At 35.8% G+C, this 21,242-nt stretch overlaps 1 protein-coding gene across 1 annotated transcript in view; it reads left to right on the top strand.

Moving 5' to 3' along the window:
• The window catches only part of LOC100367488 (tyrosine-protein phosphatase non-receptor type 4-like), a 69,183-nt gene continuing 47,941 nt past the window's right edge, over positions 1-21,242 (top strand). Inside the window, exon 1 of the mRNA XM_085501401.1 lies at positions 1-158. The gene's annotated coding sequence lies outside the window, so the exon portion shown is untranslated. The remainder of the gene's footprint in view (positions 159-21,242) is intronic.

Below are 21,242 nucleotides of genomic sequence, written 5' to 3'. Positions count from 1 at the left end.
TGTGTTTAGGAAGGTCGCCATATTGAGTTGGGAAGCAGCTATCACGTTGGATATAGTAGGTTGTGATAATCATCGGTTTTCTTCGCCATTGTCGCGATCACTGGCCGCTGGCCTTGATGGGGACTTGGCACACCCATTGAAGAACGTCGACATATCGTGTAAGTAGATAATTTTCATATGATTAGCCGTTTTGAATGAACGACGTTCCTGACGTCGCTCCCCGTTTGAAGACCACCACCACTCTCTCTCTCTTCCACTCAACGGCTCACTGTTGTGTTAGTAAACCAGTGCAAATGATCGTTTCGGTGAAAACGGAATGTGAGTCCTTTATTTGGGTTACCCTGTTTCAGATGGTCGGTCGTTTTCTGCAGTGTATTGCTCCTCTTGTTTACGTCTCCCCCTTTAAACTGCATGTTGTTATTGTTCTAAACCTCAATTTTTAATATGATCGATCATGAACTGTTATACCACATATAATAGGAATCGTACCCAATTCATTTACTATTTAACGTGATTAATGTATAGCACGATGCTGTCTGTTGTCCCATTTCCAGACATGCCCTACCACTCTGGAAACGTCATGAATGGGCTGTGAAAATACTACAATTTATTCACGGTTGTCAGTTCACGTAACCTTAAACAGTTGGTAATCACTTCTGTCAGCGGTGAACGTTCAAGGGCTTGTTGGTGAATTATGCTCCGAAGGCCGCCCAATGGATATCAAATTCTGTACGCATAGCATAGACACAGAATAAGTTTAGAGAACACGAAATTAGGATAGTTACGTCATTGTTCTATGGCGGCGGCGGCGGGGGGGGGGGGGGTGTATAGAAACAGGTGAGTGTGTGGGTTGATGACGTACTTCACTCGTCTCCAAATTTAATTGGGTTGAGTGATATCCTTTGACTTTTTGGCTACATCATCAGTACATGAATATATCATAATGGTGTTACTGAAACACCCTGATATATCCATGTAGTTCCCATGCTGTAACTCTTGAAAAGTTCATTGTTTATTTCAGTTGTTATATCATCTCCTGGTTGTATTCTCACTCTAGCAGTGAGTGACTTTTCTAAAATATTTCTGTTTTATGTGATACCATCCTATTGTTATGTTAATATTGTGATGTCGCTCTCAGTACATGAATGTAGTACATGTATATCAAATAATAACAAAAACATGACAGGATTTTGTTTAATTTTGATAATTTCATTTTACTTACTGAGTACATGTGTGTGTATGTACGTTTTGTATTCTGTCTAATTGAGTTTTAGAAAATTATTGTTGATATGAAAATTGATAAAACTGAATGTCAGTTGGCTTAAACATTCATCATTGTTACGACTGATCCACATACAGCTTTTACAGTAGTGTCTTGTTGGCTTTTCATCGTTTTTTTTTTTCATTTTTTTTTATCGCATTTTAAATCTATTTGTTCCATATTTAGAAAATGAATTTAAGGGTTATTTCAACATTTTAAAATTATTAATCACTATAAATATATATATTAAAATTAATAAAGAAGTTTAAATTACCAGTTAAATAGTCAATGTTCTCTAGAAATTTTGTATCGGTGGTAAAACTTGTCTATAATTAGCATAACAATTGATCATTTATTTGTTTTTTGCTCATCAAAAGAATGCATGAATATTTACAAGTGGGTGGGTTATTTACTGAGTGATGCAGTGATGCAAAGCTGACGAGAGGTGCCGATTTTCCGGGGTTCTGTTTTTACACCACAGATTGTGTGAGGTTCTACTGTATTTGTAATATCATGTCAGAAATCTGTATTTTCAAGTTTTACTAAGTTTTGCAGTAGAATATTTCCAAGTTATTTTGATGATTCCCTTGTACTTCTCTTAATTAATTAGTGCATGGCAAAACACATCAACTACCGGTACCTCCCAAAATCTGGTATATAAAAGTGGTAGCAGTTGTTGATAACTGAAAGTGGCAAAGTGTGAGTGCTTATTGCTAACAGGTGTGGCGACAAAGCAAAATACAAAGAGGGTGGGTGGATGCAGCTCTTACAAATTTGATGAAAGATAAATTTTTTTAAATTTCATGAGGTAGGAAAAACTGTGCAGTTTCATCGCAGTGAACATTTCACTGGAATCCTCAAGACATAAAATGAATACAACTTTGTCTATGTTTACACTCTTAAATCAAAACACCGTGGAAATATAATGGTTCGTGCAATCTTCAAAGCAAAATATCCCAGATGTTCCTATTTTGAAACTTGTGTTGTATTTGTGTAAATATGACAGCATGTAATAGTGTCAGTTTCTAATTATAGCATGATACGTACCAGAATACAACGTCCATTCCATGCTACTGTACAATTTTTAGCTCTACACAGACCCGGTATCTTGGTGAATTTCTATATGTAATATGCAAATTAAGTTGCCATTCTTTTAGTCTTTCCTCGAATAAAAAGGAATATTATTAGAATTCGTAAACTACCAGAATGTATGACCTTAATGTACCTTTTCATGTTGCTTTTCGGTATTTGTTTTTTTGGCAGGCATACGGTGTAATTTACACAAAATCCAAAAGAACTTTGACCTCCCGAGTTGCTTCTCCTCCTATTACAGATTTTTCTATTTTTAGAAACCACGATCTGTCACCTTTGTGAAATACACAAATGTCTCTGTCATGAAAATCTGACATATGTGTATGTAACATGCCAAACAAAGTCCAACATAAATCTGTAAGATTAACACAAAAGTAATCATTTGACAATGTGTAGCTACTTTCTGTTTAATATAAAATCTGGTTTGCGACGACATAAACCCTCAAGTATTTAGTTGTTTGGGCTGTAACTGCTTGTAATGCTGTAAAATTGGCAAAACTGACCATTTTTACGATTCAATCACTTGAGAGTTGTTTCCATAAGTTTAATAATTTCACATCTCGGTAAAATCACTATTCTTCCTGGCTGTCAAAATTAAAGTTTTTTTGCAATACTGTATTATTATTTTGTTGTTGTTGTTGTTGTTGAAAGTTATATCATGACTAAAGTCCATACAATTTGTTAGTTAATTAATCACAACATTTTCACTCTTTGAGCGCCAAATTTGGTTTCCCATTCAAATTTGCATAAATTTGTTCAGTTTTTGTTTTTTTCACTGAGTTCAATCCTAATTTTGAACCAAACAGGCAAAATGAGACATTACTTCCAGCTTTTGATCAAAAAAATTGAAATTTTCAAAATATTTTATGTAGAAAAGAGCAGACTATAAATGAAACTATTTTCCGGATATACATGTAGTCTGAAGTTGACTTTGGCGCGCAAAGCGTTGAGAAAGCCTTGTTAGCAACATGTCGCCAGTGGAACGGTACTGTAACTATTTGTTCGGGGCTACTACTCATTAATGCACTTGTCCAACCAGGAAATTTATTATACAGCTTTCCTTCCGCTGTGATATATTTGATTTCTCCCCAAAAATTAACTACTACAGTCAAACCTTAATTTTTGATTATCCAAATTACTTTTCCTGTTCTTAAAAAATGGTTATGTTCAGGAATTCCACCAAATGTTATGGAATCAATTTCCGGCCTGTCAATTATCCAAGCAATTTTTAACTCAATGTTAGGGTTTGGATTATTGTAATTCATCTGTGATACAATTCCGTCTTGCTGATTGATCTATTGATATAAATCATCATTACTTGTACACACATTGTTGAGGCGTAGATCTATAAAGTACTGTAAAATATGTATTAAAAGCTGCACTCATTCGTTTTGAAAAATTGAGAAACAAAAAAACACAATTTGTCATCAATGTATGTGTGGTTGCTCTAGAAACCGCATCCCCTCTGTTGCATTGTACTATTTTAATAGAAGATACAGATTTTACAGATACAGATTCGCAGTTCTAATGATCTGAAAATGAGTTCATGTTCGTTTCAAAATACCTAAAAACAAAAATCACACAGAAATACCGATAATCTGTCCAAAGCAAACCCTGCATATGCATGCACATGTGTACTATCATTACTGTCGCCTCATTAATTATTCAACAGATTTTATTGTCATTGATCTAAAAATAAATTCATGTTTACTTCAAAATATTTGTCTTTAAAATAAGGATTGATAAATCTTTTAATTTCTAATATACACATATCTAATTAAAAAACAAATCCAAAGTAATCTGTTGAAAACATGTGTACTAAAACATTACTGTCGCCTCATTAAATATTCACTGGGTATTATTTACTAATCAGTAAAATCCAATAAATTAAATCCACAATGTGAACATGTAAAATTACAATATGACTTACTGTTTTGTAGAAAAATTTATTGAAAATTAAAATAGATTATGATTGAACAAAAAATTGGCGAAAATGAAAATTCATATTTATACAGTATCCATGGTGTTGAGAGTAATTGAGATTACCGGTAATTACATTTACACCATCTGGATGTTCATTTTTTTTAAGTGTTAATAAAAGTGATAATTAAGAACATAAAACAATAAATAACAAACATTTCTCATAATAATTTTTATTAATTCTTCTTTGAGAAATTTAGTAAATTTTGAAAAAAAATTGCAATTTTTAATACAATAACTAATCACTGAAAGAAGGCTTAGAGTTCATATTAAATCATCAGTGCCAGTGGATACAATCAATTACGGCATATCTTGTCTCATCGCTGACAACAAATATTTCCTTGGGGGGGTTGTATACATTTGAAAAATAATTGCTCTTACATTTGAAACTACAACAGTGGTTTCATGTGTCTGCTTGTCTACTTGTAGTAGCAAAGAGTGTAACATTGCATGACTGTCTTCCTATATAGAAGTCAATATACTGTCTACCAGCATTCTTGGCTACTTATATCACAACTTTTGAATAATATATTTATATTATTATAAAGCTCCTGCAGCATCCTATTGGTTCTTTGAAAATTCTTGTTAAATCAAATATGGCTGCATTTCTTTAAAATAAAAAATGAAAAATAATAAGAGTATTGAAACAAAACAATATACAGTCCTCCGTTGGCCTATCATTTATTTCAAATAATATTATAATATTATAATATTTTGATTATGTGTTCAATTTATTGCTGGAAAGTGTTTCTTAGCAGACTTAACTTCCATGGAAGATTTTCTTTGGGCATGTACGATGTCAGATATATTGAATACAACTTTCCAGCAGTCGTCCCTGAATATGTTATTATTAAAGTCCTAAATATTACAGTACAGCTTGGTAAATTGATCTGATTTGGTGCGAGTCAACCAGTTAAATATACATGTACTATATATAATATCATACTGGTTATTTTTAAGTTATCAGTAATTCAGCTTTCCAGGCCTTTCTAGTTTGTTTGCACTTTTATGCTATTATGATTATTTTACAATTTTAGCAGTTACCATGACAACTATAGATTTAACAATTCAACTAGTTGACAATGATGACGCTGTACATGTATTCGTACTGCAAACTGCTAATAGTTTGTGAATCAGTGAAAATTTCCTTGGGTGTCGGTGACATTCGCGAAATTTTGTCGTCACGAAAACCATAATATTATCAAAATGCAAAAATTTCTAGTAGCGAAAATTAAGCGGTTAACAAGTCTCAAAAGTATTTGGGCAGCTGGTTATCAATCTTGCTCAATATAATTCGCCATTAACTTTGGTTTTGATGAAAGCAGAATGCCGACACTACCATTTTACTAAAATTAAAAAAAACTTTATTTTTTACAAAACTATATATTGATGTTGTATTTTTAAAGATCCTGAATATAATTCCATGCAAGTGATGCAACTGTTGATTTACATGTGTATGTGTATGTATTGGAGATGTGTTTCTAATAAAACAAATACAGTGCTGTGTTGGCTGAAAATAAATCTCAACAAAAGTCTGACAAGTTGAACTATAAAATTATTCATAAAAATGAATATGTAAATGTAATATAATAAATCTTGTGGAAATACTTTTTTTCTCTGTGGTTCACTTGTGACAAACCGGTAAAAATAAATTTCATGTGTCAAACTAATTTGTGGTTTACAACAAAATAAATTCCAGCAAAAATGAAGTGATGGTGGACAAGTGATTAAAGTAGGCTGAAGGACCATCTGGTATTAATCTTTACATCCAAGTAGGCGGAGGTTAGACACTGAGAAACGGTTTCTATTTATGGGTAATTTTAACTGCTCAGGCGTTATCAGAGTAATGATATTGTAATGCGTCTTGATGAATTAAGTCGTCATGGTTGACTTGACTGTCAACGGAGTCCACAGACTGAGCATTCAGTCAATAATGCAGAGTTTTCTTGCTAGGAGTAAAACAAATAAATACAATTAATTGTAAATGTATTTGAATTAGTTACGTCTGTCAGAACATGTGTGCAGTTTGTTGGCATAGCAACGTGGTTTGGTTCATTTGATCTAATGCTTTGTGATACCAAGTAGCTGCATATCGTAATGGATGCGTGAAATAAAACGACTGCGGCATTATAAGAGTCGTGATAAGAACAAATGATAGTTCATACCGATACTTTAACTTGTCCTTATACCAGTACTGTACATTGAAGTAATGTCTCATTTCCTATTTATTACTATATCATGTACATTTGGACAAAGTGACTACTGTCGTTCTGTGCAACTAACAAAGTACAATTGTATTTTAATACGCCTTACATGTGACCCCTAAAGGTCACACATCCTGGTACTTTCTGAGGGTATTGTTATCCTATATTGGCAATAATTTCCAATATTATAAGTTATTTTTGACCTTAACTGTTTCGGGACTCCATGATAAAAGAAAATAATTATGAAATTCTCATTGATACCGTACTTGTTCTATACTGCAGGAGTGCATCTGTATTAGAAGTTCATTTCCAATTGAAGCTTATCTGTAATAGAAATTTATATATACATGTACCATATTTACTTCATTAGAAGTGCATCTCCAAATAGAAGCACATATCTATAAGAAACTTATCTGTAGCTGCATGTATTGTGTATACTGGATCATTATTAAAAATATAATTTATTTTGACCTTTCACAAACCTTTGTCTTTTTAAATGTATATCAATGCATGGTGCTACTAATAGGGCATATTTAATGGTGAATTTTCACTCCCAAAAATACATGTACCAGAATGTGTGACCTTTTGGAGGTCATGTATCATATGGTTTGTTAACTCTTGAGGGTGGAAGTCAACTTCAGGCACCATCACAAAATAGTTTCATTTATTTAGTCCAAAATTAGGATTAAATTTACTATCCCCTGTACCCAAAATTAAGTGGGAACTAAATTTGGCGCTTAAAAGTTAAAAGATAATAAATGGTAAAAATATGTGTGTACTGTAAAATACTTTATTTTAGCTGAAATTAATTTTTGCTGAAAAGTCTTTTTGGGTGCTTTGTATGGATTTTATTTTCACTGATTTTTGATGAGTTGAATCTAAAATATAGAAAAAAAGATATATTCGCTGAATCATTCCTTCAGCGAAAATAACAAAAATTAATTCCAAGCGAAAATAAAGTATTTTACAGTGAATGTTTTGGTGGTTTTATATTTTATTTACCTACTTGTAGTTGAGGGTGTTACAATCCCTACAGACTTAAGCTCATCTGTCAATCAGGTGTTTATTCCATTTATCATTTCTATCAGAGAATGACCTTTATTGTGTTTTCAAAACAGTTTATTTACAATCAGTAAATGATCTAAACATGTCATACAAATGTCCTCAACAAATGATACCTCAACATCATCATGTCAGTATCTCAACATAGTAAAATCTCTTCTCAACATTGTGGTACTTTCAACACGTCATGTTGCTACATATGAAAACAATCTCTCCTCCACAGATGGCTCTACAACTTAACTTCGTCACATATCGACATAGATAACTGCATCTTTGAGTGTCATGGTGTTACTGATACTGCTATAAGTATTTTTGATTGATTGATTGATTTATTGATATCACATTACAATATATCACACTGAACAATTCTTCGTCAAAATATGGCTTCTCAACTCTATTGTCGTAACACATCATGCCTCAGAACTTTTCACGTGAACAATTGCAAACATATCTGTGGAAATACTCAATAAATTTCAATTATTTGCAAGAGAATTCTGACATAGATATTTAAGAAATACAATTACTTGCATTTGCTGTATGATACAAATAGTTCATACAACCACAGACTATACAGTCTGTGTTATAACATTTTTAAAAGCATGTAATGAGAAGAGACAAACGATTGACTTTAATGAAATCAACACATTCATAAAATATTAGACATTCACATGTAACTAGCTGTGAATTCCTTCCATTCCACACGTACAGTTCTCTCTCTTAGCCTTAGATATCAAGCACCGGTCACTGCTGATTTCTTTATTTTTTATAAAAATCCTATTTCATGTTTCATTATTGGTTCTTCATTGAAGTCAGCATTTTTTTCTGAACACTATGCCGGGGTTTGTATAGAAAAAAAACTTTTTGTTACCATTGGTGATACTCTGTATTTGTTAAAACTGATCAGTGTTTAAAATTTGTCAAAATGGTTTACCAGACAACAGGACAGGTGACTTTAAAATCTTGCCAGCCCTACTAAAAATTTACTAGCCCTGTTTACGTTTTCAATATTTTATTTTACTTTCAATCGTTTTACTATATTTCATTCAATCAGTGTCACTGCAGTGACTTTAATTCAAGTAAGAAAAATCTGATTCATAATCAACTTTGAACTCTCACATATTGTGAGAGTTCACTGAAATCACGCATAGTGTGAGAGTTCACTGAAATAACACATAGTGTGAGAGTTCACTGAAATCAGGCATAGTGTGAGTGTTTTCTAAATCACGCATTGTACGTGGATTGTTGTTCATACGTGTTTTACATGTTCCATGTGTCAAAACGGCCATATCAGACCCCTAGGTACATACCGCGTACATAAATTTGACAACAATCATACATCTGTAGACATTTTGTGATGAGTAATATTATTTTCTCAAAAAAAATCGACCCGACCACAGGGCTAGTAACTTGAAATTTTCGTCAGCCCGACTGATTAGTTACCCGTGCCGGGCTTATGGGCGGGCAGTAATGAACTGATCATAATCTATTGACTGTTCCAGGTTTGATAAGAGGGCGCAAGCCCAGGGTATGAGGGCGCTGCGCCCCTGTTCCCCTGTCTGTCAAAACCTCTGCTGTGTACATATATTATAAACCTTGTAATTGTTGATTTTGTGTTCACAAGCGATACGGTATTTTTTTCTCATATGAATTTTACTCATTTTGTAATTTTTTTTATCATTTCTTTGTTAATTTTGGACTAAATAGACAGAATCTTTCATTGGTCAAAAGCCTTGATCAAAATATTTAAAATAAAAATAAAAATATGAATGTTTATTTCGTGGAAGGCGACAAAAGTCAACTTTAATGGATTAAAGAAGCCCAGAGAAATGCTTAACAATTTTGTAATCTTGCCAAACTCGTGATATTACATCAGTCATCTGAAATAAATGATTCAGTGCATTGCTTGAGGCAAAGATGTAGGAATCCATAAATGTCTAGATATTAGCAATGGTTATACACATGTATTTGAATTAAATCGTTTGGTAATAATTCATTTCTTAGCAATTACCGAATTCCAGTAATGGCTCAAATTACTTACGGTTCAGTGATTTATTATATCAGACTGGGTCAGATGTTTTAGTTGTGGGTTTCCAGCTGCTTAGTTCATTGGCTTGTTGTGACATATGGCTAATTGGAATCGGGTTACTTTTCTATTCTATTTACACCTCAGCTATGCCTGCCATGTGTACATGTACCCTCTGGTAACTTGATATTGTCAGCCCCAGAATGTATTGATTATAGATATAGAATGAATGGGCCATATGTCAGATATAAAATTTTTGTTGACTATTAATCTTTTTTTCCATGATTTTTATTTTTAATAAAACATTACTTATGTCATTAGTGCCAGTTTGTACTGACAATCAGGGAAAGCATATAGTTTATACCAACATTGTACATTAAATCACTTGCAAGTGAAAAAAGATGGCGTCCAGGATGACAACTTACCAGGGCCTTGGTCGAAAAATCAAATATGTCACCAGCTTGAGATGCTAATTCTCTCTCTGCCATCCTCGCTCTGGTGATTTTATGTGCCAATTTCTTCAAAGATTGGCCATGACGAAATGCAAGAGAGAAATTATAGAAGGTAGTTACAAGGTGGTTTCAGTCTTGAAGCTTTATGCTTTCCAGCTCTGCAAAACCTCTCAAATAATGTCTAGGAACGAGGATCAGTTATCAACCATGCAAATTTATTCAAAAGAAAGCACAATACTTTCCATTCATTGGCTAGTTTAAATGATGCATGTTGGAAGCTCTCTAAACAATGTGACACTGTTTATGATGATTACATTTTTTCAGTCAACTGATTTACGGTGACAACTGATCGCAATTGTGCAAGTGTTGTTTGAAAGGTTTTGCATACGCAAAGTGTACATTGTAAGCTGAATTTCACAAATTTAGTTGCCTGAAATGATGATTGGAGTTTATAACATGTATAGATCCAGAGCACAGGGACAAATTATACTAATTAATAATATTCATTTAGCAAGAAGTCAGTTCAGCATATTTTGTATGAATAAAGTCAGCTCATTCAAATTTAAATGATTTCCTTAGTTATTTTCACATTCACTAATGGCCACAGATTTGGAGCGTTGTCGTTATGTGAATGTAGGTAAATGGGCATTCATGCTTAGACTAAAAATAAGAAGATTGGGAATAGTCTTTGCATTATCCATGCGGTAATAACCTGACCTGACCTGCTTGTTCAGCGACTGATGCATTATGGGTATAATTGATCTGCGTGACAGCGCTGTCTGGAGCTATACAATACCTCTTGCACTGTGTTAGGGTTATTCATGTTTTTGATGAAAGGATGTTATTTTAATTAAAAATCCTTCTCCCGCTGGAGCCTGTCCGAATTTCAAGCAGAGCACACCTTTGCTAAAAATAGACAGTGTCCAGTTTACAAGGTCCCATCTATTAGCAGTTTAAAAGTAGGTTTATCTGCGTAACAAAGTAGGAAGTGTTTACAATTGTACAAGAAGTCATTATTATGTCAACAGTGTATGGATTGGTGGACATCACTCATGCTCTTTTGTGGCTGCATGCTTTACCTGGTTGCCACTGCAACTCCACATGTGTGATTGTCAACAGTGTATAGATGGGTAGACTACACTCGTGTCTCTTTGTGGCTTAATTGCATGCACTCACCTGGTCATCTTTCCCACACCATATGTCCAATTGTTAACAGTGTATAGATGTAGATGGGTAGACATCTCTAGTGTCCCTTTGTGGCTGGCTGCATGCACTGACCTGGTCACCTCTGCAAACTCCACATGTCCTAGTTTTCACTTTGAATGGTTTGCGATGAACACTATTTCGATAGTTTCATACATTTCGTAGTTGGGGAGGCTACACTAAAATTGGCACTGAAGCTTAATGTGAAAACTGACCAATGAAATAAATTCATTACATTCCTTCCTTTATCACATCGATGCTGTATACCGCTTTAAAAATATGGGTTACTAGTGAAAAAATGTGGAATTTTTTCAATGATATTTGGTGAAGGAAAGGTTCTAATAAATAAAAAAAGCAAATGAACAATTGGGGATGGGGGCTGCCCACACTTGTTTCCATGGAAATAATATTATTGCGGTTTCCCTATATGAAAAAAATGGATAAAAATATACATATTTCATGTTGATAACTAAAATACTATTTTAGGTTTTTCAAGTTTAGCCAGCCAGTCACAAAAATTTGCATATTTTTGGGAGGGTGTGGTCATTATTGCCAAAAGCACATCTACTTGTGCCAAGGTGTTAGCATATCAAATATGAATAAAATCGACACGGTGGTGGTAGAGATAGCAGCAAATAACTGCATTGATCTAATTTGCATATTTTTGGGAGTGCTTGGTTTCTGTGACAAAAATGTAGCAGCATACAGAGTAACTTTCATGACATGTTGTAGTAGTATGAATTGGGTTTCCTTTACAAGAAATCACAGAGTATCTTTCATGACGGGTTTAGGCCCCATGAATGTCATAAAATTATTAAATTTAAAACATTTCTGGCTTACAGCTATTCAAAACAAGTACTTGTACTCAATTTAAATTGTAAATATCCATTTCCTTTTTCTGAAATCCCATTACAGTATATTGATTTCATATCATAAATATTGATGCAAATATGTTCCCCTGGCAACATATTAATGATATACATCAATACAAGCCGGTAGGCTGGTTGGCGATTCGCTCAAAAACAAGCTACCAATGTATATGTTTTTGGCTGTTTCCCTGGGTGTGACATAAACGTGAAGCTAAAGACGGTTTATAACTAAATGGGCCCGTATACGAAGTTCGTAAAAACCATTCAGTCTTTAGAAGTCACTTAGTCTATTACTAGAACGTATTCTGCTATTACATTTATTATTTCCAACCGTTTTGCGATATTATTTTCTAGAATGAAGTCAGCATTCACAGTTCATTCAAAGTTCAAAGTTGCGTTGGGATTACGTTGATACAGTGTAACAATTTCAGCGCCGGTGATATCTTACCAGTTCGCAACCTAGCCAAAATAAAAAGCATGGTAATTTGAACACTGCTATTACAAAACTGGTAGGAGGTAATACATTTGGGGCGAAAGTATTCAAAAATCAGTTTTGAGATGTTGCAATGGCAGTGGTGGGCCAGGATTTTTTTCCAATTAGTGACTGTATGACCTACCTGTGAAGTATGAACAAAATCAGCTGAGCCGAAAAAATCACAGAGAAGTTAAAAGCCGTTGCTGGTGAAAAGTTACCCCAACTTTGGGGTTAAATTTCTCGGTAATGAAAAAAGATATCAAAAATTCAAATAGGAACTTTGTGCCCACACTCAAGCTGAGTAGAATGAGCTATGTCTGAAGTTTTTTATCCTAAATTTGTAGGAGGAGATACATTTGGCGCGAAGCTATCCAAAAATCAGTTTTTAGCTTCGCTGTCGACTTTGTCGAGCGGAGCTTATCATATGAGTGATTGTCCGCCGCCATCGTCGTCCATGTCAATATTTTACTTTTTCGACTTCTTCTTGAAAACTACAAGCCTGAATGCTTTGATACTTGATGTATATGATGTATATTGGGTAGACCTCTCTCAGATTTGTTCATTTTGTGATGATATCTTTAATTCTCTAATTTTTGTGAATATTTTTGTCATTTTTGGTAAAAAGTGGTATTTTCGACTTCTTGTTAAAAACCGCAAGTGCAATTGCTTTGATAATACATATATACATGTACATATAGATAACTCAGATTTGTTTATTTCATGACGATTTTATAATTTTGATGTATTTTTTGTTATTTTTGGTAAAAGTGATATTTTCTTCAATTCTTTAATGTGCATTGCTAACAGCGGTGCTATCTCAGCGGATAGGCTGCTTGTTGTTGAGTATGGAGTCAGTCACATGTGAATGATGAAACATAAATATTTTTTGCTGAAAAAATCAAAGAAATTTATTTATTGCATTAAAAGTTGTAAAAATGTGTTTTCTAGTTTATGGTATTGAATTTCAATTGTATCGGGAACATGTATTATCCGCATATTATGTGCACATCCAATCCTCATTAAACAATATTAAAAATATATTCATATCAAATGTTAAAAGTCACTGTCATCAATCAATACAAATATGATGTATTACCATGAAATTCATATTGTCTCTAAAAAAAAGACGTACATGTATCTCGAGAAACATTTGCTTTATATTACTAGAGCTAATGAATATTCATGCAAGGTATTACCATAAATTAATTACTATCGGGTATCAATATTTTTCCTTCAATTTTAAGACCATATTTTTGATACATCAGAAAAACAAGAAATGCTGAACATTGTCCATATATTACCAAATCGTCTTCAGATTTTTAGTAAATTTAAAAAAAAAAATAATAAATTTACTACAATTACTGGTATGAAGAGTGTTTATGTTGATGGTTGGGCAGGGTATTGTGAAAACATTTGCTGGCGACTTTGCTTGAACAGTACCTTGAATATAGTATCTTGTGCGTTTTCTGGAACGCTTTCACTGTGTTTCATGCATTGCATCATGGGAAAAGGTCGACATCTGATCGTAGACCTTTACATGACTCAATCGAAGATTGATTGACTTTCTGGGTGTGTTTTATCAGGTATCAAACTTGAGTATGTGCACATGTTAATCTTATTATATTATTATTATTTTACCGATAAAAAAACATGAAACAAAAATAAGCTCATTGCAGTATCAATGAATTACATATTATGTATGTGGGTTGCAAGTGGACAGAAAAATAAATGGGCATAATTTGAACTTAGTCCCATACTGACATTAAAAAAAGGAACTGTTCCTTATATTAGCAAATTATTCCCATTTAAGATTCTTGGTTGAATAAGGGTAATAAGAATTGTATTTCTAACATCACTGGTATGTTTTGAGGTTTCATATATTGATCAACCAATATACGATAAATAAATTGATGTGTTCTAGTAAAGTAAAAAAAATAGACAACATAAATTTCAATAAAGATGACAAATTTTAACATCAAAAAGACGTTGAAAACTGCATTTGTATACCGGTAATATGACATATTGAGTGAATGAATGAAATGACTCCACTTCTATGTTGGCTGAACTGACGGTTCATTGCATTTTTTTTTTGCCATTCTGCGCAAAATGTTGAAACTATGTCAACCCCGGAAGTTCGAAAGTCGCATGTCAAATCAAACAGACTGCTCTGTATTCAAGGTATTGAGAATTGGATATTTACACCAAGCTTGAAAAAAACTTTGGATATGTTGTGCCTTATTATAAATATTTATATAGGGTCTTGCATCTTCCATAACAGAGTAGATGCTTTTGTAATGTTCAGAAAGCCAGGACTTGAGTGTATCATCAATTTGTTATTTGTCGTCTCACATTTGTGGTTGTTAACTCAGGTTACCAGATGAGTGGGTCTCCAGAAGCAGACAACTTGATTTTTCATTAATTTCAAGGTGAAAGTTAAATGAAGCAAAATAAAATTAGTCTTTTCTTTATCTCCATGGTAACAATCACAATTGTAATGTAATAGACTTAACCATAAGCACAATATGCATATTTTAAAACCATTGCAATATATTGTGTATTTTGATTGATAAATTATGTTCAATACACAATCAAAGAAAAGCTGTTGGTTTATTGAAATAGTTTTAATGTTAATTTGTTCTAAAGTAAATTTACTTTGGTGCTTTGTAACTAGGTTACTGAAGGACCAGTACGTGTAAGGAATTACAATTTTGAATACAGCACAATGTATGTTATGTTTCTATGAATAGAATCCAGGCTTAGGAATCTTTGCTGTTGAGTGTTCTATCATAGGACCTTCTTGAGGGCTTACAAAGACTTTTCCACTTATTTTCAAACTATCTGCCTTTACTCACTCAACACTTTGTCAAGATCCGTGACTGATTGTTGTTTATGTTTTTGCTACACACTATGAAAGTGAAAAAGTGTAGTTGAGTCGCAGATTTTGATATGTTGTGAATAACCTGTCACATCATCTGGTTTGTTGTAAGGTTTTTTTTTTTTTTTTTGTTTAACAGGAGCATACTAATACATAAACACATAGGCATGGCATTTATGTTTCTACATGTACAACTTTGAGATTAAATTAGGATTTCACAAAAGAATTTTGCGATTCAGTGAAAATTTCTCTGATGTGCTATGGTATAAAGTCCTAAAGGCATAAATATTTCCAGCAGTGAAAATTATGGTTTATATAATATTCAGTTGAAATTATTAGTTGAAGATTATTTTCGCTATTTTTTGCTGATGAAATGTTTCAATGAAAATAAAATCCAGTGAATATACTTTTTAGCTCTGCTTACCGTAGTCGAGCGAAGCTTACAGTATTATATTTACAGATTATCTGTCATCGTCAACTTTCAACTTTTTCAACTGCTTCTTGAAAACTACAAGTCAGATTGCTATAATACTTGGTGTACAAGTACATTGTATATGTAGCATGGGGAGATCTCTCAGTTTTGTTCATTTCATGGTGATATATTTAATTCTCTAATTTTGATGAATATTTGTCATTTTTGGTAAAAAGTGATATTTTCAACTTCTTGTTAAAACCGCAAGTCCAATTGCTTTGATATTATACATATAGGTACATTTGTACTACAGGTGGATCTCTCTCAGATTTGTTCATTTTGTGATGATATCTTCAATTCTCAATTGAAATGTGCATTGCTAACAGTGGAGCTATCTCAGCCAAAAGGCTGCTTGTTTTTCTGTATTTTACATTCAACTCATCAAAAATAAGTGAAAATAAACTCCATATAAAACAGGCAAAATGTCTTTTTAAGAAAAATTAAATCTAGCTAAAATAAAGTATTTTACAGTACACTGAAACCTTTGACTTTAAATGTGGTACAGTACCATTTTAATGTTGAACTTGTATGCTATCTTTGTGTTATCATTGTCATCAATCAAACGTACTAGCAGCAATCTAAGTGATTGATTACCTGGGATACAGGGGTTCAATAGTGTGTGTTTTGTGTTGATGAGAAGACTGCGTAGATCTCAAAAAAGAAAGACTTTAGCCTGTTTTACATTTAACTTTCTTTAGGCCAGCCCTAATTTTTTGTTCGCTTTCATACAGTCAAAATTTCATTCTTTATGCCGGCCTAAAGCGCCCTCTTCTCATTGGAATCTAGATTTGTTACGTCAAAAGTGTTCAACATGGCGGACCTCACCGTAGTGTTTTTTCTCAGGGTTTTTCTGTATTTACATAACAAGATGTAATTGGCATCATCAGAATGGCGTCTTAATCATCTTGGAGTTCTCCCAATTTTGAGTCGTAGATGGCGAGAGTGGAGAGTGGGCATAACCAAACAGTTCAATTTGATTTGAAATATGTTTTGTTTTGAAACTAGGCAATATCAACGAGACTTGACACTAGAATTGTACGATAATTTCAGGGAAATAGAAACAAAACTGAAAATTTTCTCTTTTGGCCACTACGATTGTTATCAACTATCTGACGCTTATTCGTGCTGTAGTTAGGCAGGCTTAACTAGGAATTAAATTAGGACTGGCCTTGGCACCCCTTCCGATATGTTACTTATTTCGACTGTAGTAAATGTTTATCTTCATGTTCACACACAAAATTTAGACAAGCCTAAAATTTGGGTAAACATGTGGCCTCCCTTATTTCCCTTTGTGGGCAGGGTGAACTGGGGCAAAGGTCAAAACTTCATTTCAAACAATTATTCTGTTCACTTATCGCTGTTAAATAGTAATGTTAATTTTGTGAGGGAAAATTGTTGAATACTTTAATTTAAAAACACAGGGTCACTTTTATGAAATTTTGTCCTTACAAAGGCCATTAAATCTTCAAAACATTGGTAGCAGTGAAGAAAACAGTTTACAGTATACGTTATATCTGTAAATAAATGCTTTTCATATGTATCATACTATGCAGATTGGTTTAGTGTGCCTAAATGCTGGGGTACGTTTTGTTTGTGGATGTATTTGTGGATGGCAATTACTGTGAAATACTTTATTTTTGCTTGGAATTAATTTTTGCCATTTTCGCTGAAGGAATGATTCAGTGAAAATAAAATCCAAAAATTCTTTTTCCTGTATTTTACATTCAACTCATCAAAAATCAGTGAAAATAAATTCCACACAAAACAACTTTTTCAGCAAAAATTAATTCCAGCGAAAATAAAGTATTTTACAGTTTGTATACATTACATATAAATTATTCTAGGAATATGTTTATACATGTATCATTGCGGTATCATTGGTTTCACGTCTGTTCATTTCAATATTGTGTATTATAATAATAATATAATCTTAATACCCCACTGTTTAGCTGCTTATACCCGCATATGAATAATTATGAAGGATTATAAATGTGACAGATGCTGCCTATAATTTACGTTGTCTGGAATCATTAGGTTGTCCTCTGTGATCTAGTTTGCCTCTGCCCAACTTTCATCTGATGAAGCAGGGGGCTTGGAGGGGTTGTGTTACTGCTATCTTTGTCCTAATACCCAACCATGTTTTAGAATTCTTTAAAAATGGGTAAACATTATATAATAAATTTACCTAAAAGAAATAAGATATTGTAGGAAGCTGCAGTAACCTATACAGAGGACACTGTTTTGAGTAGTGACATGTGACAAGCAGGGACCTATATAGTGGAAGTTAGGAGGTGACAAAAGGCGAGGGACATATCAAACTGTGACCTGGGCTGCACACCAAACTGTGGCCTGGGCTGCACATCAAACTGTGGCCTGAGCTGCACATCAAACTGTGGCCTGAGCTGCACATCAAACTGTGGCCTGAGCTGCACATTAAACTGTGGTCTGGGCTGCACATCAAACTGTGGCCTGGGCTGCACATCAAACTGTGACCTGGGCTGCACATCAAACTGTGGCCTGAGCTGCACATCAAACTGTGGCCTTGGCTGCACATCCACTGTGGCCTGGGCTGCACATCAAACTCTGACCTGGACTGCACATCAAACTGTGGCCTGAGCTGCACACCAAACTGTGGCCTGAGCTGCACATCAAACTGTGGCCTGAGCTGCACATCAAAATGTGGGCTGGGCTGCACATCAACTGTGGCCTGAGCTGCACATCAAACTGTGGCCTGGGCTGCACATCAACTATGGCCTGGGCTGCACATCAAACTGGCCTGAGCTGCACACCAAACTGTGGCCTGAGCTGCACATCAAACTGTGGCCTGAGCTGCACATCAAACTGTGGCCTAAGCTGCACATCAAACTGTGGCCTGGGCTGTACATCAACTGTGGCCTGAGCTGCACATCAAACTGTGGCCTGAGCTGCACATCAAACTGTGACCTGGGCTGCACATCGAACTGTGACCTGGGCTGCACATCAAACTCTAACCTGGGCTGCACATCAAACTGTGGGCTGGGCTGCACATCGAACTGTGGGCTGGGCTGCACATCAAACTGTGGCCTAGGCTGCACATCAAACTGTGGTCTAGGCTGCACATCAAACTGTGGCCTTAGCTGCACATCAACTGTGGCCTTAGCTGCACATCAACTGTGGCCTGGGCTGCACATGAAACTGTGGGGTGGCTGCACATGAAACTGTGGGATGGGCTGCACATCAAACTGTGGCCTGGGCTGCACATCAAACTGTGGCCTGAGCTGCACATCAAACTGTGGCCTGATCTGCACATCAAACTGTGGGCTGGGCTGTACATCAAACTGTGGCCTAGGCTGCACATCAAACTGTGGCCTAGGCTGCACATCAAACTGTGGCCTTAGCTGCACATCAACTGTGGCCTGGGCTGCACATCAAACTGTGGCCTTGGCTGCACATCAAACTGTGGCCTGGGCTGCACATCAAACTGTGACCTTGGCTGCACATCAAACTGTGGCCTGGGCTGCACATCGAACTGTGGCCTGGGCTGCACATCAAACTGTGGCCTGAGCTGCACATCAAACTGTGGCCTTGGCTGCACATCAAACTGTGGCCTGGGCTGCACATCAAACTGTGGCCTGGGCTGCACATCAAACTGTGACTTGGGCTACAGATCAAACTGTGGCCTGGGCTGCACATCAAACTGTGATCTGGGCTGCACATCAAACTGTGATCTGGGCTGCACATCAAACTGTGACCTGGGCTGCACATCAAACTGTGGCCTGAGCTGCACATCAAACTGTGGCCTGGGCTGCACATCAAACTGTGACCTGGGCTGCACATCAAACTGTGGCCTGAGCTGCACATCAAACTGTGATCTGGGCTGCACATCAAACTGTGACCTGGGCTGCACATCAAACTGTGGCCTGGGCTGCACATCAAACTGTGATCTGGGCTGCACATCAAACTGTGACCTGGGCTGCACATCAAACTGTGGCCTGAGCTGCACATCAAACTGTGGCCTGGGCTGCACATCAAACTGTGATCTGGGCTGCACATCAAACTGTGGCCTGGGCTGCACATCAAACTGTGGCCTGGGCTGCACATCAAACTGTGGCCTTGGCTGCACATCAAACTGTGGCCTGGGCTGCACATCAAACTGTGGGATGGGCTGCACATCAAACTGTGGGCTGGGCTGCACATCAAACTGTGGGCTGGGCTGTACATCAAACTGTGGCCTGGGCTGCACATCAAACTGTGGCCTGAGCTGCACATCAAACTGTGGCCTGAGCTGCACATCAAACTGTAGCCTTGGCTGCACATCAACTGTGGCCTGGGCTGCACATCAAACTGTGGCCTGAGCTGAACATCAAACTGTGACCTGGGCTACAGATCAAACTGTGGGCTGGGCTGCACATCAAACTGTGACCTGGGCTGAACATCAAACTGTGACCTGGGCTACAGATCAAACTGTGGGCTGGGCTGCACATCAAACTGTGGGCTTGGCTGCACATCAAACTGTGGCCTGGGTTGCACATCAAACTGTGACCTGGGCTGCACATCAAACTGTGACCTGGGCTACAGATCAAACTGTGGGCTGGGCTGCACATCAAACTGTGGCCTGGGCTGCACATCAAACTGTGACCTGGGCTGCACATCAAACTGTGACTTGGGCTACAGATCAAACTGTGGGCTGGGCTGCACATTAAACTGTGGGCTGGGCTGCACATCAAACTGCGGGCTGGGCTGCACATCAAACTGTGGCCTGGGCTGCCCATCAAACTGTGGCCTGGGCTGCACATCAAATTCTGACCTTGGCTGTAAACTTCACACTACAGTACAATTAGAATATAAACCTAGCAGTTTCCTGTGCATATGATTAAGATGAATACTCACAAAAGTTCAAAATGAATTATTTATTTGACAGGTGGTCTCCTATCTTCATGATCATGCAGGTGCACTCCTGATCATATTTATCTATTTTAGGGGTTAATTTATTATTGAAAATATTAATGATATTCAGGAAGTCATGCTTGGTGATATGATATTATAGTACATCTCCCTTGTGAGATTGTATGTCATATCCTTGTTTTCAATTTTTTCAATAAAGTCAGCACATGACAGAAACTTAGTGCTATGGTATCTGTACAAATTGTAGAAAATTACGGTATATATATATACCCTATCTATAACGTACTACATTTGTACATACACAGAAGGAAATGATACATGTATGTTGCGTGAAATCTAATTTAGACATAATTACACAAACAAAAGCACTTTCATGTTTGTTTTCTGGCA

The sequence above is a fragment of the Saccoglossus kowalevskii genome, chromosome 7 (genome assembly GCF_978046115.1).
Source record: "Saccoglossus kowalevskii chromosome 7, keSacKowa6.1, whole genome shotgun sequence".
NCBI lineage: Eukaryota > Metazoa > Hemichordata > Enteropneusta > Harrimaniidae > Saccoglossus > Saccoglossus kowalevskii.
This window is presented reverse-complemented; position numbering and strand designations above follow the sequence as displayed.